Source organism: Amphiprion ocellaris, chromosome 24 (assembly GCF_022539595.1).
Source record: "Amphiprion ocellaris isolate individual 3 ecotype Okinawa chromosome 24, ASM2253959v1, whole genome shotgun sequence".
NCBI lineage: Eukaryota > Metazoa > Chordata > Actinopteri > Pomacentridae > Amphiprion > Amphiprion ocellaris.
This window is the reverse complement of record NC_072789.1, coordinates 8780171-8802599: the sequence shown is the minus strand read 5'-3', so window position 1 is coordinate 8802599 and position 22429 is coordinate 8780171. Positions and strand designations below refer to the sequence as shown.

General features: G+C 38.5%; 1 long non-coding RNA gene across 1 annotated transcript; it reads left to right on the top strand.

Moving 5' to 3' along the window:
* Positions 1-1473: 1473 nt before the first annotated feature.
* On the top strand, positions 1474-21670 carry LOC118469565 (uncharacterized). Its single transcript, XR_004846470.2, has 5 exons — positions 1474-1851; positions 8745-8885; positions 9881-9979; positions 16952-17025; positions 21623-21670. It is a non-coding gene; the product is annotated as an uncharacterized LOC118469565 (long non-coding RNA).
* Positions 21671-22429: the final 759 nt, after the last annotated feature.

The following is a 22429-nucleotide window of genomic DNA, read 5'->3' as shown; positions in this document are numbered from 1 at the left end:
GAGAGATCATATATCTCCTATACTGTTTTCTCTTCATTGGCTTCCTGTTAAATCTAGAATAGAATTCAAAATCCTTCTTCTGACATATAAAGCTCTTAACAACCAATCTCCATCATATCTTAAAGACCTGATAGTACCATATTATCCTAGCAGAACTCTTCGCTCTCAGACTGCAGGCTTACTTGTTGTTCCTAGAATCTCTAAAAGTAGAATGGGAGGCAGAGCCTTCAGTTATCAGCTCCTCTCCTGTGGAACCAGCTCCCAGTTTGGGTTCGGGAGGCGGACACCCTCTCTATTTTTAAGACCAGGCTTAAAACCTTCCTTTTCGACAAAGCTTATAGTTAGGGCTGACTGGGGGACCCTGACGGGGTGAGCTGGTGTTTTCATTTGCACAACTGACTTCCCCTCTTGACGTCCCTTCAGTTTGCCCCTAGTTCTGCTGCTATAGGCTTAGGCTGCTGGAGGACCTCTCTTGATGCACTGAGCCCTTCTCTAACTACCTATGTATTTACTACATATACCATTATTGCATTACACTCACTCTGTTTCTTTCTGTGTCCTTTCTCCGAGTGTCCCTGGTCCCAGAGCTGGATGCTTCAGATGTGTGGTTGTTCTCCCACCTCCAGCTGCCCATTTCCACCGATCTACTCTGCATTGTCCTTACTATACTTGATTTGCTCGTCTACATATTTTTGAATTTACCACCAGCTATATATGTAGTATATTTAATGCCAGAGCCATACACCATAGCAGTAAACTATAATTAGTTTCCATGTTAGTTGTACTTTGCAGGTATCATCTGTCTTATCATGCATGTATTATACTGTGTGTTTTATGGTCCTTGTGTCCCCCCCCCCACCTCTCTATCTCTACCCCTCTATCTGTATCCCTCTATCTCTACCTCTATCCCTACCTCTCTACTTCTTCTGTCCCTCTCAACCCGACCGGCCAGCAGCAGATGGGTCCCCCCACATTAGAGCCAGGTTCTGCTCGAGGTTTTTTTCCCTGTTAAAAGGGTGTTTTCCTGCCACTGTTGCGTTTTGGCTTGCTCTGGGGGTTCAGGCATATGGGTTCTGTAAAGCGTCTCGAGACAATTTGACTGTAATTGGCGCTATATAAATAAAATTGAATTGAATTGAATTGAATTGAATTGAATTGAATTGAATTGAATTGAAATGTCCAACTAGTAGCTTAGCAGCTGTGTTGGGAAGCACATAATTATTTGTTTTTTACGGAATCTAATTAGAGCATGCAGTTAAATTTTCATCAAATTTTAAAACAAAGTTAGAATAAGTAGTAATAGTAATTTTTGTCTCTTTTACTTACAATTTTTGTCTTTGATAAATGGTGTAGTTTTGGCAGTTCCTTGGAAGACAGGATGCTTTTTAAACTAGCTGAGTTTCAGGATTTAGAGTATGACAAAATATTACACTAATTTCCATTACATGACTCTGGAAATTACCCATTTAAAAGTGTTGAAATTGTGTCGACTTTTCAGCTCAGTTTTGTCCCAGTTTTTGACTTTTTGTGCTGGTGTGAAACACATTATTGTCGCCGCTGCTCTGCTGTTCTGGACTGAGACAGTTTAATTTTCCACGGCTGAACTCTGCCGAGCAGCTTAAGTAGTGAAAGGGATTTCAAATAAAACTCCCGAGCCAAGTCTGCTGCGTTCACTTACTCATGTTTGCGTTCGCGGCTGTGGCTCCGAGTGGGTGACATAATATTTGACATGAGGTGCCAAGTGTGAGAAAGTGAGTGTGTGTTTTGTTCTCCTCAGGCTGTGGAGGCATTAAAGCAACTGGCTGGATTGGTTGAGAGCCTGTCGACTGATGGGTCCGAGCAGATGTACAGGTATATACACACTGAGACACTCTCACATGGATTTTGTTTGCTTTTGGAGCCTCATTTTACAGTTTTTGGCTTCTCCTTTTGACAGCATCTTCGTTTGTCTTCTTTTTGATGATTTTATTGTGAATCCTGGATCATATTTCCCAGATTTACCTCTAAACAAAGATTACTTTGTCATTTTCCAAGATGTGGGTTTCGCTACCAAGTTAGCTCAGATTACAGAGTAGCAATGTGTTTAATTTAACAACTTATGTTGAGCCTCTTAATTTAAGGGATGGTTCTCCATGTACTTTATGTGAAGAACTTGTATTTTTACAGATTTTTCGCCGTTTGTTAAATAACAAATAACTAGTAAAATCCCAGAAAAATGCAATGGAGTATTTAAAAAAACTGTCAAAACTGTAAATAATGTCCACATCAGAAATCTGTATTTTGTATTTTTTTTTCCAAATCTACAGATATTCTTTCTTTTTTTTTCTTTTTTTGTACAGTAATGCAGCAGTTTCTCACTGTATTTTTTTTAACAAATTGTCTTATTTTACTTAAATGCAACGATGTAAGTAAAATTAATGTGGAAGAAAAAGTTACCTGTTAAAAATGGTCCAAAACTAGATAATATATCCACATCCAACAGTTTTTGACATGTTTTTTCATGCCCCCTTTCTACGAGATCTTCATTTTTTTCTACCAAATATTTTTGTAGTGCACTGTAAAATGTATTTTGACAATTTTTCCACAGTATTTTTACAACATTTTTACAATTTACTTTTATTTTACAGTCTTTCCTTGCTTTACTCAATTACAAATATCTAGTAAAATCACAGAAACAAAGATTAATTTATACGTTAGCCCTTAAAAAAATCCTAAATAATGTTTAAATCTGTTTTTAAACACTTTTTTCTTGCACATGAAAAATAGGCAAAAATAGGGTTTTTTTGTTTTGCTCTTTTTTTTAAACATAAAATTAAGATATTTTAACTATTTTTTAAATTTCAAAATAATTTCCTGTCCTTGTTTGTTCAATTACAGGTAAAAAAAAATAAAATATGTATTTTTTTAAGAAAAGCACTTAATTTACACTTTACACTAAATAAAAAAAATAAACTATAAAGAAGATAAATGTGCTTTAAAACAGAAGAACAAGAATTAAAATAATAATAATGGTTTATATTCGTGGGGAACGTAATTGATCGTAATCATTCTGTAACTGGACCTCCTGAGGTGAGAATGAGCCAAAATGTCATCACTTACCGTCGGTAAAATTCCCCCGAGGATGTTCTGAGGCCACAAAAAGCAAGAACACACACAATCCTCCAGCCGAGCACACAACAGGTGCAGAGCAAGATCGAGTTGCACCACTTTTCCTTCCTCCCTCCCTCCTCCTCTTGTCCTTCCCGCCTCTCTCTTTTCTCAAATTAATGCCGGCTTTAGCGGCGTTTCTGACGTGCATGTGTGCGGGGATGGGGGGGTCGCTAATAACCAGGCAAGGTACACTAATCTCCGATGGCAACATTTGGTTTACCTTAAGCTGGAGGGACAGCTGTATTAAAAGCAGGAATTATCCTAATCAGTTCAAACTCCATCCTCCTCCCTCCCCTCCTCCCTGCTTCACCTCTTTGCATATAAAACTTCCACATTAGGCTTAAGAGTACAACGGCTTAGCTGCTGTTCGCCCTACATCTGTCTTCCTTCTGTGACGACCAATCAGAAAGGTGGACGGATGGAGGGAGGAAGGAGAAGGAGACGGCGGCGGATCAAGAAGGGATGGAGGGAAGAGGAAGGGAGTTAAGATGGAGGGAGGAAACAAAAGGGATGATGAAAAACGAGGAAAGTGCGTTCGACAGTGATGGAGGAATTTTGACTTCAGCTCCTGGTTTTGACGTTTGTGCACAGGTTTTATTTTAGCACAGTACTGTGTCCTGAATTTACTTGAGTATTTTCACTTTTGTGCTACATTCCAGAGGTTAATTTTCTTCCTTTGACTCATTTTGCAGTTATTTTGCAGCTATATCAGTGATTTAGACTTTTATTAGGTGCCTTGTTGCTCATTAACGCTCTAATTAGCACAGTTTGTAACGCATAAATGCATCAGCGTTTTGGAAAAAAAAAAGTGGAAACATGCAGGAAAGTTTTTAAGTTATGAGTTGGTGTATCAGTGAAATACACTAAAGCAATTCAAAGAGCATTGCATAAAACTGTGTTAAAATATCCCAACTGAAAAAATAACAGATTAAAGTATCAGTAACTTTAGTGCAGGTAGGTTGAAACCAGAATTCCTCGTATATGTAAAAAAAAAAAAAAAAAAAAAAAAGGGCGTTGGGGAGTCTTAACCCTCTGAACCCCAAAACCTGCACTCAGGTTTGAAAGGCATGCTGTCTTTTAAAAAAAAATCACCTAAATTACACCATTTATCAGAGCCAGAAACTGTAAAAACAGAGACAATGTCAACTTTCCTACTGTCCCTGAACTGTTCCGCTGCTTAAAATTGTACTAATTTAGCAGATTTTAATGAAATTTTGTCAAATTTTACACTACATTTGGGTTGAAACTTGGATATTTGTGTGCTAAAAGATCTAAATGCATCTTCTACCACTGTTAACGAGACAATGCAACCCTTTGCTACCTGACTTGAATGTAGCAAGTTAGCTCTGCTTGACAGCTTCACCCTAATGCAGGACTCATCTATTTCCAACATATTTTTGTTTCATCTGTTTTCACCTGACTCTAAATGCGCGTTTCTTGCCCAAGATGTGTTGACATTAAGTGGATTCCAGGTGTGATTGATTTATGGAAGAATCAGAGACTTCACATTCAGCGAAGTTTTTTTTTATGTTTCTGTTTATTTGTCTTTATTATTTCAGGTGTAAATGCAGCAGGAAGCTTAAATAAATTGCATCTTAAAAGTGTTTTTCTGCATATGAGGTACATGTGTTTCAGACCTGTTCCGGCTGCACTGCAAACAGCTTCTATCTGGCTTTTTTTTTTTTTTTTTTTTGCCTCTATCCGAGGCCCTCGGCACCATAAATCCGACTGATTACTCCGCACCCCTTTTGCTTGACTGAACCTTCACAATCAGCCGTGGCCGCCAACAATGAGGCCCTGATGAATCAAACATCCATGGCATTAGTTTCACCTTGCTGCCCCTTTCCCATGCGCCGCCGCCTCTTTGTCAGGCCCTGGTTTGATGAGAAGGACTACTGACACTGGCTGCACCTATTGATAGACAATTCTGTAAAGACGGACCCCAACAACCCTACCAATCTGCAAACGCTCCGCCCTCTTCTTCCGCCCCCCTCCCTCTCTCATTTGCCCCCAAAAATAGGCGACAAAACTTGATTGGAGCGCCGCACCGAAACCCCTGCTGTCGGGTTTGCAGGAGGCTTTGTGTTTAGTTTTCGGCTTTAGGGGTGTTTTATTACAGGATTTTAATATTTACCAATGAGACTGTACTTTTATGAAGTACCCCTTCAACAGACATAGACAAGAAAACAACTGTCTCTGAGAGACTGAACACATCCAGAACAGATCTCTTGAAATCTTTAAATCTGTGCGCATGAGGTCGTAAACACATATCATCATTAGATGATTGGCAGTTAAATAAGATGGTAAAAGTGTGACCAGTTTAATTCCAAACTCCTTTTATTCGGTTAAAGTTTGTGTTTTAGATAACAGATCTTGTAATTTAGCCGTAAACAAAAGTTAAACCACATTTGTTTTCATTTTCTAACTCTAACCTTGTCTAACAGTGCTGTGTCAGTGCTGGAGAATGGTCTGACAGCACCTCATTGTCATTCTGATATGGGGAAAAACACTGTTTGTATTTCTTTAAACCAATCACAGTTGTGTTGGGCGGAGCTCAGCCCAGGAAGCAGCGCTGGTGTCCCCAGTTGAAATGTGTTGGTGGAACATTTGCATGCAGGACGGCATATAAATGGCAAAAATCTCCAGAAATACTTCACATTTTTAGTGTGCAAGTTGCTGCTCAGAGGTCGTTGTTGGTTCCTGTAGCAAAGGGCCTTTTTAGGGGGAGGAAAACCTTGTGAAATACTTAATGAATAGCAGGCTTATACCCAAAGTCACCATCATGCGAGTCAGACTAACTCAAACCTTCATCTTCAAAGTTGAGTCTGTTATTCTGAGGAAAGATTGTCGACATTTAGCGAGTTTGCTAACATATTATCGCGCACATAGCACTCAATCTCAAGTACATGTTGCTTCTCATGTCTGCACAATTTAGGCTTTTTACATGCCATTTTGTGGTGCTGTCAAAAAATGATAGCTATAATGATTTCTATCACTTTAACTGTTTACCTGTGTATTTATGTATCTAATATATTACCCATATTAATACATATTATAGCGATTTCATTGTTTTCACACGTAAATATCCTTCATTCAACAATAAAGCACAATCCACACGATCTCATGTAAAATTAAGACTAAAAATGTATTTCAGTAATAGAAATGACTGTATTCTGATATTGTACAGTATATTTTGCACCCTAGCTGATGGAATACTATCATCCTTTTACCTTTTTCTTTTTGTATAATGTATTCTAGCACAAAAAAAAACTTGAACTAGTGCTTTTTTGTATATATACGCTGAGGTAAAGACAAAGATTTTGGGATTCTTTTTAAACCTTTTACTGCTTTTCAATCCATGGTACAATAGCGCCGTGTAGAACCTTGGACGTAGATGTAACTGGTTCAGTTTTCAGCAAAGTAGATAACAGAGAACTTTAAAATATGGCGTTTTCGTTGTGGTATTCGTGAAAACTTTGAGCAAGTCCACCACGAGGATCCATATTTTTCCTCCAAAAGTGGCGTTGGGAATAAAGCTGCAGCTCACCTGCTTCTTTGGGCAAATAAAGTAGTCTCTGAGTCTCTGATGTCACCCAGCAGCTGTTTATTGAGGTTGAAGTGCTCCTCGGTCTGCTCCTATGGTTTTCCTATACACCGTGCAGCAGGTGGCTCGACCACACTGCACCATCGTATCGCTAGCAGAAGATCAAACCTTTAAATGTGCTGTGAAACCATTGGCTGGCTAAAATAAAATAAAAATTTTTAAAAAATCAGACGTGTGTGGACGAGGAAGGAGAGACAGAGTTGCTATAATGCTGAAGGCTGCCTCTAATGAGAGAGAAACCCAAAACACTGTGAGCAGTGAAAGCTCATCCAACGTGCTACCCACAATGTTTTATTCATCGAGATATATTTGATTATATTTGAATTTAATTGACATTTGGAGATAAATGAGGAGTTTCATTCCAAAATGAGACATCCACTATTTAACAAAATTAACACCTCTTCTTAGAAAGTGATGACTGGCGTGAAAGTAAAAATCATATCCGAGCCTTTTTGTCGGAGTTAGATTTATTATCCGTATTGTTTATTTCCTAAATAAGCTGTAAGGAAGAAATATGTGGATGTTAATCATGATGTAGTTGGAAATATGTGTTAATGATTAAATTATCGGCAGGGTATAAAGTAATCAGAATTAGTTGCACCATTACCAGCTGCAACAACAAAGTGATAGACACATTAATGCATCAGTAATAATATTAAATTAATAGAATATGTACTATCCTGCATGATGAGTGCTCTTTTTTGTATTTGTTCACTGTGGTGTTTGTTTTTACTTACACTCATAGTACGTCTTTTGTTTATTTGATAGAGCAATGAAACATGGATGAATACTTTGAGTATCAATTTTTACTTTGTTTCCTCCCTAAACGGGTGCAGATCCACCTTGTCTCCTAAAAATGTCATTTCTATGAAGCTAAACTGCATCACAGTTACGTTTTCATTCACAGAAAATTGTATTTTCTCCCAGAATATGCTTGTTTGTGTCACAAATTAAATTCTTATCCACACATATTTACAATTTATTGTATTGTTTTTGAACTGTTCCTTTTTAGTCAGTCATATATCAGACAGGGTTGGAATTCAAATATGTAGTAAAACTGATGTATTCTGACCAAAAACTGAGCTATTTTAACAATAAACCTAACCAGATAGCATGTAAACAAAGAATTAAAATGAAGCTCATGTCTTCTGGGTGACAGTCCTCTATCCTTATTGTGGCTCTTTCAGAGTGGAAATATTTAGAAAATTATTTTTTTCAGACTAGGAATACACTTCAGTTGTATAGAATTGTAAGTTTTTTAAGAAAAAAGATTTGGAGAATGTGAAAGTTAAAACTCCAAGAGGAGACACATCAGAATTTAATGTCACTACAATTTTGACTGTTGTTGCTATTAGTATTGGCAAATGAATGTGTAAAAATTCTGAATGAACTCATGATATGATCGAAACATACAAAATTAACACGTGCAAGTCATTTTTGCATGGGCTCCTTAGAAAAGGGATTGAAAAATGCAGCTTGATCAATAGCAGTATAATGTAATAATAGCTTAGTTTTTTTCCTGTAGTTTTCTCATACACACAAAATGAAGAAAAGATCATGTGAGTATGTTTGAAAATCAGTACTCTACCCTGCATTAATTAGCAACCATAGTGAACTCTTTCCACCCATTTTATGCTAAGCTAGGCTAAACACATCTCGGCTCTAGCGCTGTATGTCGCATGGATGTAAATTGATCTATAATGTCAGAAAATTAGCTTATTTCTTGAGATTTTAAACAGAAAATGCAAATAGCTTCTGAAACGTTTAGAAGGCAGGTCAGCGGATGCATTTCTACGAGGTTGAATCGCTGTTCTGAGGTGTTTGTGCGCTGCTCATCAGGTGAATTGTGCCCAGCCTCCATTGTTATTTATTTGCCAGCCCTCCGCAGTTTATTTGGCAACTCGCTCACTATTTATTGTGCTGAAATTTAAATTGTCTGGGCATCACTGCATCTCCTCTTCTGCTTCTTCCTCGTCTGTCTGTGCTGCAGCTCTGCGCCGTCGGTGTGTGTGGGATGTGGGATAAATCAGTCATGTCTCTCAGTAATATCTGCTTCCTTTGCTCCTGTGGAGACGCTCGGCGGGTCGCTTCACATCTCCACAGCTCCGGATGGAAAGGAAATAAAACACAGGTAAATGTGCTGGGATGTGTTCAGTGTGGCGGTTAGTGTGTGTGTGATACAAACAGCATGTGTGTTTCCCCTCTGTGGAGTTTAGATGGGTTAGGAATACTACTACTCCTGCTACTACCGCTGCTGCTTCTCGTTGTGCTAGAAACAGGATTTTTTTGCTCAATTTTAAGTTTTAATTAACCCCAAAACCTTCCAGCATGTTTGAGAAGTGTTTTTTTTTAAATAACCAAAATCACACCATCAGAGTAGAAAGTGTAAAAACAAAGAATCCACAGATTTTCAACTTTTCAAAGGTCCTTGAACTACTCAGCTGTGTTGTCTTTAATCGGGAAACTCCACACTTTATTCAAAGAGTCTCGTTTAAAAATTTCCCAAAAATCATTGGTTTGCATTAACCAGATTCTGTAAAAAAAACAAAAAATTCTGAGCTTTTTGGTGCAACTGTGAAGCCATTGGTGACTCAACTGGGACCAACGGTCGTGTGACAAAAATTTAGACACTTTTCAGTTGAACTGCAGGCTGTGTTTAGCAGATAAGATATGAAGAGTGTAAACAAATTGAAAATGTAAATTGTGACATATCTATGATTGGCAACACTTGTGGGTACCAAAAAACATAGTGCATGGGGATTCCCGATTTTTTCAAGTTTTGTAAAATAATGAAAGAAATTCAACTTTCATTTTTCTTTTTTTTTCTTTTTTTTCAGATTTCTATCATTCTAACTGTGTCATTCTGCACAGGCAACAATTCTCTCTCCTTCTTCGTGGTTGTTCTATTTCCACAGAGCTGCAGGACTTTATACTGCAATGAAAAATGAGCCCACAGTGAGGAAAAATGTGACAGGAGCAAATAAACAAACTGCTTGTGGTTCAGAGGGTTATAGAGCACACAATAGATGAAACAGTTTTGGAAGAATCTAGAGCGTGTAAGATAACTGAACTTTATTTTACTGAGGTGCAAAGTGGAAACTAAGAGTCCTGTTTGTTTTCTTTTAGGAGACCAGCTGGAGAACTTCCCGAAAGAGAAGCATGAAACTTTCTCTTTTGGACCAGGAATGCTAAAGAAGAGCTCCTATGACACCCAGGATGGTTTCGGTAAGAATATTCTTCTATGTGCATCCCTAACAGAAGATAACGGCACTTTTAACGGCTTGTGGCGCAGTTTTAATGCTATAAATTAGCTGAACTTCTTTAATTATTTACTGAACGAAAGTTGGAAAAACCTGGAACACAATAAATGCAGCATTTTTCTAAGTGTAAATAGGGGTTACCAACATGAGAAAGGGGGAAAAAACATTACATCAGTTCTAGAAAGTGGCAAACGGTGTATATTGGGAAAATTGTTAATAGAACATATTTAAAAAAAGGTAGGTAGTTCAAGAACTCAAGAAAGTTCAAAACAGCTGAATTCTGTCTATTTTTAGGGTTTCTAGCTGCTCTAAAGTGACGTCATTTTGGTGATTTTGTAAAGTCCACCCAAAATCATTGCGACCTGGTTCTATGGAGAGGATTTTATTTGTTTATGAAGGTCCTGTGTGGAGCCTTTGGAGGATTTTTGCGAAGTTGGCAGCAACTCGTGGATTGTTGAAGCTTCCATTCGAGCGTAAACGCACTGTTTAGAACCGTTTTTGTTGCTTGTACGCAGACATTTGGAGTTTATCCACGGAATTTAAAAAAAAAAAAAAACAACAAAAAATCCCTCTTTGTTCGGGATGATGGCTTCCCCTCAGTCTCAACATGTGTCCGGCCCAGTGAGGTTTAAATCTGCCCACCTGGCCACACGCTAATCCTCCCAGCCTTATTACAAAACTGTGCAATTAATTAAAGGCTCAATCGCAGGGATTAGTAACCTACATTCAACCTGATACTCATATCAGTAACTGGAGTGTCTGAAAAAAAAGTATGTTTTCAAGGATTCAAGGGCGGTAAATGTTCCTGAAATACAAGAAAGCGAACCACAAAAGTTTGAATTGTCGCCAGGAAACAATAACGGGACAAGCAGAGGTGGGTTTAGCGCGACAGCAGTGCTATTCTCGTTTACAGTGGCATTACAGAGATTAAGATTATCTGTGCTGTATGTTTACAGCATAATGAAACAGGCCTGATATAATGACCATCAAATCTGGATTAGGTCATTCACAGCAGAGGAGGGAGTTTATTCCGTGATTATTGTGAGCGGGCTGAGCTGCACGACAATCCCCGGCTGGGCTGACGTACTCCTGCACGTGCACGCTCACATGCACGCACACCTTTGCATGCACACACGTGTTTTCTCTGCAGTATCTCCCGCTTTTATGCGTTTCCCACGTTGGATTTCTTCCCATTTAACTCCATTCAGTTCGCTTCTTTTTTTTTTTTTATTGTGTTGCTATTGTATGTGCAGCCGTTTGTGCGCATTTCTGTGTGTGTGCGACTGTGTGTGTGTGTGTGTGTGTGTGTGCAGGACGGTTACAAAAGCAGGTTATGGCAGCGCAGAAATGACACGGTGCAACAGATGATGGGCATTATCCCATCAACCTGCTGTTTCTGTACACACTCTGTCCCCTCTATGTTCTCTTTGAAAGGACAGCAGGAGTGTGTTGTGTTTGTGAGTCTCCGTGTGTGTGTGTGAGAAAGAGATGGATGATGGGAGGGAGTCCTTTCACACACCCAAACACACACATTTCCATGCACACACACACTCTGCACCTGTCACAAACAGCCTGTCAGAGCAGAAGAAAAGAAAGTTCAGCCATGAGGAAGAACTGAGGGAAGGGGTGTTTGTCTGAGCCGATATGGGATTTTAAGGGCGATAACTGACAATAACTTCATCAAAGATGTCATTCTGCAACTGAATGTGATGTCTTTGAGGCTGCATTAGCCAACTTTCGAAAGCGTTTGCACAAAAATTCAGTGAAAAGTGAATTTCGTCAACATTTCGGGTTGTTTACCGAGCTGTTTGGATGATCAATTCTCTGGCTGCTCCTTCAAATTTCAAAACTTTTAGCCACATATTTAAACAATGTAGGTACAAAACAAAGCAGCTACTTCCAGAAGTTTGAATTTAGAGATTCTTACGTGCAGAAAACAATCAAAAACTTGAGTGTTTCTCTTGAGATATTAAAAAAATGAAACTGCGATGACTGCTAGAAGAAAGTCCAGTTCTTCCTCACAAGTTATTTCTGATCCAACTTAAAAAAATAAAAAAAGTAAATAACAACTGCAATATGACGGCAGGTGCAGAATGGATGTCAGTTTGATTACACTGTATGGTCATCTGTTTGGTGACCTGATTATGAAGTTGAATATTATGGACATGTTTCTGTTTCTAGAGAGGTGTTTTGCTAGAAGTGATAGTAATAGTTGCTAAAGTAAGTCCACATTTGCGATGTTGATTGAAAAAGTATTGAAATTTTAAGATTCTTTTAGTATTCTCAATTTTATTGGACATTTAAATAGTATAAAGACCAAATGGAATCCTCCAGGGCTGAAAAAAGAATTGACCAAAAACTGCAGTTCCTCAAATGTCCACTTGGGGCAGGTTGTAGAAGCCAGTCGACACCCATAGACCTCCATGTTAAAATGTCCAACTTCACAGCAGAAATTAACCTGTTTACAGCCTGGTATTAAAACAGTTTTAGTCTCTGTAGCTAATTTCTCAGTTTGTGACATCTGAATTCCAATTCAGTAAAGAAATTCATTAGAATTCCTGCATTTATTTGGTATCTATCTGGCCTCAAAATCTGCTTATTTAAGGGCTGTGGTAGTCACCGACCAATATCTACATTTGACAGCATTTCCATCATAGATTGTTGCTTTGACAGTTTTTAATTTTACCTACAGATGGATTAAAATAACCAATACCTGTGTTTCTATGTAACTGTAGAGCAAATTTTATGCAAATTTTTGAGATGTGCCAAGAATTACAAAAAGAAAATGTGAATTAGGCTCGTTTCGGTCGTGTTTCAATGTGAATAAAGTGCATGGTCACAATAAATGGAGGAAAGAAGCTGGAGACAAAATCAGTTGTACCAAAACGTATAAAAAGAAAAGTGGAGGCAAGTCTTCGGGAATTGTTTTTAATTCGAATTATACTCTGTCACGTCAGCTGGTGTCGGCCATTTTTCAAGCTGTCCGGTGACAAAATTGACAAAAAAAAAGGGGAATGACTTGTTTCCAACTCTTTTTTCCCCGTGTTTTATGTTTCTGGTATTTTAAAATACAGTGAGTTGAGTTCAAGACCACATGGGGACAGTTTTTGCATTCAGGCGTCATGAGGAGCGACGAGGAACCAACCTGACTGACAACCAGGCTTTTTGCTAAAAGAACAATATCCAGCGAGCGTATCAGCAAACAGCAGCGGATCTACATACATGCGGCTGTGAACCTGGTGTGTCATGTACCTCACCAGTAGGTTAACTTCACTGGCTGTAAATTGCCGCCGCCCCCCCACCTCCACCACCGGACAATAGGCTCAGCAGTGGCCTGGTGATTGCCTCTTTTCAAATGGAAATGCCGGTTGCCTCTCTTCTGCCTGGTTCCCCCTAAGCAGTGTACAAATTACAGTTTACAAGGCATGGAGGAATAAAAAAAAAAAAGAGTTGATAGACAGAAAAAAGGAGGCGGTAGGAAGGGTGAGCAAAGCAGAATCTTTTTCTCTTTTTTTTTTTAATTCGGCAAAGTGACATGTAAATTAGCCTTTAAGTGCTCCACTCGGGGACTGCGATCGTGCCCTAATTGTCACAGTCAATTGTGGCCAACAGTCTCTTCAATCCGGGCGGCTTTTGACAACAAGCTCACCGGGATCAAAAGACGAATCATCGACTCCCCTCCCGACACGCACTCCTCCAGCCGGCTGCAAAGACAAACGGTCAGGAGTGAGAGGTGAGAGTGATCGCTTCACTCGCAGAGGATGGGAAGATAGAAGCAGCTCTCATTTGTTTCCTGCGCCAGCTTATATCAACATTCCCCGAAATCCTTTGAGATAACAAACGCGCCGGACGACAATGCGAGGAGAGGATGTCTGAAATGAGCGGTGGAGGAACATACGGCGCATCCAGCCGACCGTGACTTTTCCTCCGAGTCCTACAGGGCCATAAACTTTAGCGGTAGGATGAAACAGATGTGTTTGTCTGAGGCGGCGCTGAAAAATAATGCAAACATTTGAAACTGCAAACGAGCAAACTGCAAAAAACTTTGGCGCCTTATCGAAAAAAGGGCCAAGGGTTCAAAGCTGACTTCTCTGCAAAGTTCTACGACAGTCGGTGGAAAAAAAAACATTCATTTGCCGTCGTCTGGTTTATAGTTCGTGATCCTCTGGGCAGAAATAGACTTGTTTTAGTCATGTTCGATGCATGGAGGGATGAAGTTTGGACGGCGAAGTCTGGGAGATGAGTTTGTTTTACTGGACTGATGCAAACTGCTGCATTTCTTTATTATTTTGATGGGTTGTCTGGACACATAAATGTTAGTAGTTGCATCAACTTAATATTTTGTGTAATTTAAACTCAAATTTCTGCATTGGTTGGTTCACAACTATATTCAAGTTGAGGAAACTTAATGAATCTGGTTTACTTTAACATTGAAGCAACTGGAATTCATTTTTTTTCCAACTTAAAAACTTTGTAATTCGAGTAATTAGGTACATAAAACTTTTTAAAAGTATATTTAAAATGACGTGGAAATACTAGTTGGAAAAACTTACTTTTTTATGAATAATTGACCTTAAAAACTAGACGCTTAGGCTTCTAATGATTAAGTATGTGGTGATTGACAGTCTTTGATTGTGGAGGAAAACTTAATTCTCTCAACTGAATCTAGTTTGTTGGATGAACATAATTTCATTAACTAAAGACTGATGGAAGTTGTTGCATGGCTGCTGCTTTTTGTTGTTGTTGTTGAGCCCAAACTTTATTTTGATGGGTTGTCTTGATACATAATGTTGATAGTTGTAATATGTTGTGTAATTTAAACTCAGATTTCTGCATTAGTTGGTTTAGAACTAAATTCAACTTGAGGAAACTTAATGAAACTGGTTTACCTTAACACTGAAGTAACTGGATTTTTATTTATTTATTTTTTATTTTCCGACTTAAAAACTTGTGTTCATAATTCTAGTAGTTAAGTACATAAAAAACACATTTTCTATGAATAATTAGCTTAAAAACCTAAACTTATGGTACTAATTAAGTATGTGGTGATTAACAAAGTCTATTATTGTGAAAGAAGTTGATGTAACTCAGTATTTTTGTGTTGAGCCCAAACCATATTCTTTTAGTGTTGCAGATTTCACTTTTTATCAAACCCCACATTCATATCTGCCTGCAGCAACAACAACAAAAAGCATGATTTCAGTTTTTCTTGGTTTGCTGAGGCAACTCAAAACGATTTTGACAGGAAGCTTTCAATATTTAGCTAAAACCACAGTCTTTCCTGAAACTCCAGCAAGTGTTTCATTACTTTAAACCAAACAAAACAGCTTCTATGTGGTGCTAGAAAAAGCGAACAAGTTGTGGACTTTTGTGGGAAAAGTTGCCAGGGAACACAATAGAAGCTGCAATTAAACCACTTCCAGGCAGGAAATACACAAATGATGCTGGTTGTTATGTTTTCATATACAGTGTTTCTTCCAGTGCATTGATTGAATGGCAAACATTGGTATCATTTCTTCAGTTTCATTCTATGTAGGAATGCCAGTACAGTTAGAGTTACAGTGTCATAGTCTGTCCAGATATCTTCAGTACCATTTTGTCTAGTCAAAACTCTACTTCAGGATATCTGTAATGACATTTAGGCCGGGGAGAATTCCAGTTTGAGCTATCTACAACGTCATTCTAACTGGATAAAACCTATTTTAATCTGAAAAGGACAGTTTCGAAATGATATCTTGAACTCGAGTTGTGACTAGTCAGAACTGAAATGCAGATGGGTGATAAGAAATTTCATACACATGGATGACAAATGACATCTTTTATCCTGGATAGAATGATGATCTGAGCATCCAAAATTTAACCAGGACTAATTGAAATACTATATATCCAATCCAGCTATTACACGTTAAAATTGTGTACCACAGGGATCCTTCTTCACCTCCATTTGGTCCAGTTTGGGAGTCGTTTTTGGACTTTTTGTTTTCTTTCACCTCTGTTATGTTTAGCCACAAAAACTACCTGATTAGGATTAGGAAAAGATATTGATTTTGGTTAAAAGTATCCGAATAAACCTGCTTTTTCACCGCTAGACAAGCCGAAACCTGACACTAACCTGATATCTAAAAGGGCATCTGTGTAATCTGGGTCACTTTGTGTTTATGTGTTAGCAGACTGGATGATCCTGCACCTTCTGGCCTCCTGCTAAATGTAGCTTGCTCATTCTGAAGCATCATTATGGGAGCCATAACAACTGATTACAGCCATTTAATTGGCTAATAGCATCCAAAGCGAGTGTCTGAAGGCACGTTACAGTCCCTCCTATTTATTAATGCGTTCGATAAAGCAAAAATAATGGTTGTAAGTTTGTCCTACCTTCGGATTATCAGGGTATTCTGGATTCGGTCCAACTTTTTATTGCAGAAAACTGTACTGGAACAAATATAAACTGAATGCATCATTTACTAAAAATGTTCATCACCAAACTCCAACAAATGTTTGGTACAAAATTGATCAAATTACTACATTTCACCCAACAGATGAGGGAAAATTTCCGGCTTTAAATGCATATTTAAGTCCATTTTATTTCCAGCAAACTTTTTCTGTTACACTGAATCATTTTTGCTTTGATAATCAATATGTCTACACTCCAAATTTCAGTTATAAATTAGAAAATACTACGAAAAAGAGTGTAGTTGCATGTCCTCAAAATGTGTATCCATGGAGAGCTGCTCGATGTGGGTTAATAAATAGTGAGAATTTCCCTTTAATCTGCTGCAAAATCCCTCACATCTTCATCCTGTCTTGTTGAAAGACAGAAGTTTAGCCATGTATTTGTGTGTGCGTATGTAGACGCTGCGGTATTACATGTGTTTGCAGATCTTGTTTTTGTAGCCTTATCAATAAAAAGTAAGTTGAGAAACTCTCCTCCTCTTCACAGTGCGTCATCACAGCTCGGTTCATGTCGGGAGATCTGACCGAAATCTCAGGGAGCTGGACAAGGTTTCTGCAGATGTAAGTCAAATCTTTTAATTCTATCTCTGTGTCCTGAGAGGATGTGAACTCATATACAGATGCAGATATTAAGAGCACGCTGATATGCAAATGTCTGTCAAGATTAGAGCTACAACAATTATTCAAATGTTTGATTAATTATTCATCGGAGATGTTGTCAATTATTCATTTCTGTGAGCGATAAGTCGTCTTCTTTTTTTTTTCCTCCTCATCTCAGAGTAAAAAAGTTTTCTTGAGGGATCTATCAGAATCCCAATCAAAACCGTTTTATTTGTGAAGTACAGTAAATGTGCAGGATTTGTTTTGGTGGAGCTGGAACAGAGACGTGGATCAGACTGCAGACACTGTACACTGTCTCTTTGTGTCTGCTTCCACCAGGCTCGGATCATTTCTGCCACAGTTCAGCAACAGCACTGACCGCTTTCAAGGTTTTAACCTCGATTCCAGAAGCAGAATCTTGTCTTATCTTTGTATTAAAACAGGAAGAATTGTCAAGGTTTCAACTTTTAGATGGTTAATCAAATGTGACTTGCAGAAAAATGAACTAAATCCAAGCTTAATTATCACTTGTCTCATTAAGAAACTCACTGAAAATGCACCAGATTCTGCTCAGCTCTTCGAAGTGGCTGAGAAGCGACAGCGACTCGGTCACATGGCACAAAGTTAGTGACTTTTCAGAAATACTGCAAACTGTGTTCATACAGACAAGTCTGGAAGCAAATCAAAGAATCTAAGAGAAAAATGCAACACGCCTGAAAAGTAAAACAGCTCCAAAATAGTGAACAGAGGCAAAAATTGTTGGAAGATACATTCAGCATGGTGAAACATCTTTGAGGAGAGTTTGTAGAAAATTATAAAAATGTAAATAGGCAAGCATTTATGGCTCGTAGACACATTGTTTTTCCAATGCTGGCATTTGGGAAATTGTTCTACATTTGGATTCCAGGTTTTTCCTGTTTTGTGAAGCAAATAATCAAAGAAATGCAACTTTCTTTTCTGAAAAATATACATTATTTATGTCATTGTGACTGTCACAGAAGACATTTCTGAGTTCTCTCTCCTGCTAGTCATGGCTGTTCTGTTTCTATAAAGATGCAGGACTTTATATTGCAGTGAAAAATGAACCCACAGTGAAGAAAAATGCGACACGAGCAAAGAAATGACCAGAAACTACTTGAAGTTCTGAAAAACACAATATATTGTGCTTGACTCTGGCTTTTATTGCTTGTCCTTCTCAAACAATCTCTCTTTAGTGTCAAATTAAATAAAAAAAGAGAATAAAATCTAATCATTAGAAAGCAAACAGTATGAATGCTTTAAATGTATAAATTGTCCTTAGAACACTTTACAATATCACACTATTACAGGCTACATCATCCAAACTACAATAAAGTAAAATCAGAAACTCTCTTAAACAAAAAACGATCATTTTAACATTACTGGAGGAAGAATTAATTGCAGGACTGTTGTTTTGGTTGTGTTATCTTCAGCTTTAGATGGAGTTGTTGGAAAAATGCAGCTAAACATTGAGCTCTGAGTAAAGCTCGATGTTCGAAATGTGTCCAAACCAACACTGACGCAGCTTCACTTCCATGTCAGGTTTTCTTTATAAACTCCTTCAATCCTTTTCTCATAATTTGCGACTGAATGTGCAGCCGGTCCGGCGATAAACACACATGCCTAATTACATCTGTTGAACAGTCATTTGCTGCAGAACATGTACGTGAACCGATGTGCACATTTACATATAGATTTGACTGCAAGTGATGATGTAAAACATTAACTCGGCATGAAAACTGCAGTCGTGACTTTGGGGAAAGAGTGGTTTGACAGAAATAAGCTTCATCCTTAGTGTTTAAATGGCAACAACATATCTCTGTGTATGCATAGTGCAAGATAAAAAAAAGGTATAATTTGTGTGTTTGAAAAAACTTTTTTTATTCAGTTGTCTGTCCTAGTCTGTTGTTTTTGGAAGCCACAAAACATCTGACCTCTTTCCACTGGCAAAAAAAAACACAAAACAAAAAAACGCATGATATGTTTGTCTTTTTTTGTGAGCGTCTCAGTCGGATAAGTGGTCATTTGTAGAAGCCTCTGCTCCAGCTAACAAGAACAACATAAAAAATCAATACTTTTTTGGTGCGAGCATTTGTTTCTGCAGCAATCTGCTATGCAGCGATCTTGTTCTCTCCGCAAGCTTTTTCTTGTTCGACTGAGAGAGATCAGAAATGCTCAGAAAAAGAGCAGCATTTCCCCCCCTCCTTACTCTCTCTCTGTTGCTCGTGGCAAATGTAAACTAAATTCATTTTGCATGTTTGAGGAGTTCTCGCAGATCACACGCTCGAGCCTTCGCCTCTCGGTCTTTAATTGTCCGTCAATCTCTGGAGCTGTTGCGGTGTCGAGGCTCTTGCGGTGGCTATCAGAGAGCCGAACCCCGTCGAGAGATGTTGAGTTTGATGTTGCAGAGCTGGAAGAGCCACAAACAAGCGCAGAGAGGAGATGTGATCTGGGATACTTCTGTCATGCATTCAACCCCCTCCTTCTGAACGCCAACAACAACCGTTATTTTAATTAAAAAGAGGCGCTTTCAGCTAAAGCGCAAACTGCGTGCTGAAGGTTTCACACTCGAGAGGCCGAGCTGCAGCCACTTGACAGCTGTTTTGAATTGTAGAAGTAAATTTTCAAAATGTCCCTCCTCTGCCTCTTTTTTTTTTTTCTAGACCCACTTTCGGGTCAAACCAGCTTTGTTTGATTTTCACATGAAGTGGTTCTAATTGTATTTACACCAGCTCCTTCCACTGAGGGTATGCTGTTAAAACTTGCACACAGCTTCAGTCGTTCTCCACGCTCATTAATAAAACAGAAATATGGCGTTTTTGAAGTGACTCAACTCGACCTCTAGATCTGAATCATCACCATGCGCACCCAAAGGTAATAAAAAATCCCCTCTTACTTAATGTCTGACAGTTTCTTATGCCTCATATGCGCGTGATGCACACATGAGAGAAGCTTCACCACCCAGTGCAGGAGGTGGAACTGCTGTATGTTACTGTCAGGCTGAGCAGAAAAACAACAACGTGGTGTTTTTGAAGTCGCAACAAAGTTAGAATGTCGATTGAGACGTCCAAGTGTCTCCACAGTTTGTTCTCTGACCTGCTGGGGAGTTTGAAAGGCATTTTATCCTGAAAAATCACCAAAACTACAACATTTATCAGTAACCTTGATGTGATCTTTGAACTATTCGTCCATGACCTCAAAAAATGAACCAAATCTAAGCTGAAAATTGTGGCAGCAAATTAAAATTGATTTCTCATTTTAAAAAAATTGCCAAAAATAAATCAAATGCTTGAACCAGATTCTGTAAAAAGCAAAAAATTCTATGCTCCTCTATGCAACCGTGAAGTTATGACTAACTTCAGTTGCGACCAACAATAGTGACAAAAATTCGGCGAGTTTTAGGTTGAACTGCAGGCAGTGCTTAGACAGAGCAGAGAGGAGACACATTTAAAATGTAAATAGCAAAATAACTATAATATGTAGAGGCACTAGTTTGTTTTTCCATATTGGTAACACCTTCAGGCATTTGAAAAAGAAAGCTGCACAAGTTCATTCCTTTTTTTTCAGTTTCTGAGGACAAATGATCCAATTAAGATACATCATGACAGAAACATGTCTTGATTGATGTGCAGAGTAGAGTGAAAAAGTTTGTTGAAGCTGGAAAAATGCAACAACCTTAAACATCTGTAGTATTTAGTTACCATTTTCATTGCCGTATTGCATCTCTGCACATGTTGAATGCAATTTTTGTATAAATAAAAGGATAAAAAAAATCATTTATTTTCTGTTTTAATGATTTATGGTTTTATAACGGTTTCAAATTGCAAAATTAAAGACATTTCTGAGTTCTTTGTCCTTCTTCATGGTGGTTCTCTTTCCACAGAGGTACAGGACTTTAGATTGTAGTGAAAAATGAACCCAGAGTGAGGAAAAATGTAACAGGAGCAAAGAAACGGCCAAAAAATGCTGCCACAACATTTTGACATGTGAGAAATGAAAACTCACAATTCATTTTTTTTTACAAGATGTTTCATATAAAGGGTATGAAAATGAGCTGTAATTATATTCATGTAGCATTTAGTTTAGATTAAAGTAGAGAAAAAGGGTACATTTTATTTGTACTTATAATAAAAAATGTGTTTTAATGGATCCTTAATGAAACCTAATTCAGAAACCCACCTCGAGTTCCTCTCCCTCTAGAGTTTCCTCTGCTGAGCAAAACAGTTTCTGTGCTCCGATAAGAATCAAACTCTGGGGGGAAAAGCTGAATCATTGTTTTGTTTGGAAAACTGTCAGATTTGTTTGTGCCAACAATTAAAGTATTAGCTGTTGGCGTAAAATATCAACTTTGAAACCAGAAATGCATGAAGGCTGCAGCCACATCAGGATGAGCTGCTGTGACCTTTGACCTTTCCACTGGTGGAGATGTGTGACGGCTTAAACCCAGTCTACTGTCAGGATCGGTTTATCTGGACAGAAATGTAGAAATGCGAAAACTGGCTTCTTTTTAAAAAAACTTCCTCTCTGTTTTCTTTCACAGTGAGGCTTCATCTACAGTCCTGATGAGCAAATCTGGGAGAAACAAGTAAGTATTTGGAAATAAACACACTTGCATTCATGATTCGTATTAAAAATCCCGGTCAGATCTTCCCCAATCAAGGCCTGAGTTCAGCGTCACAAATGATCCTAATGAATATTCCTGGTATTGTAACAGGTTTGGTCTAGCTGCTGAGTGTTTTTTTTTTTCCCTTTTCTCCAAGAGCAGGACTGGGCATAGATTCATCTCTGGATGTGCCACAGTGTCATGTGACTCTCACAGATCTAAATTAGGCCAATAATCAGGGACGCCTGGCGGCTGAGTTGTTGAATGCACAACATGTACATGCAACTGTGTTTCAGTCCCGAGGCGTGTTCTGCAACGGCATCCCTCTGCCTCCCCGCTCCGCACCCCATACCAGCAGAAAGCATTCTAGAAAATACATCGATTGTAGAAAATGTGCAACGGCCGAGGGTTGATATTCTCATAAATAAATATCAGATGGGCAGTGGTGTATCCAGGTGTGAGTTTTGAGCGAGGAGTTTCAGTCAGATCTGTTTTCCTACATTGACTAGACTAAATGAGGTCAAATTTGATGAATTTAGCCCCAAAACTGTAACGTCACAAGTTGCCGTGACCTCTGACCTTTTTTGCTTTTGCTTCCTTTTCCTGCAGATGCATTTGCAGTGATTTTTTTTCTCTCACTCTCGTCGCTCAAGCTTTGAAGGCTGCTGAGACAATCTGTCAGCTGACAGCATTCGTACAATATAGCAGTGACTGTAACCCGACTACTCAATAGTACATACAAAC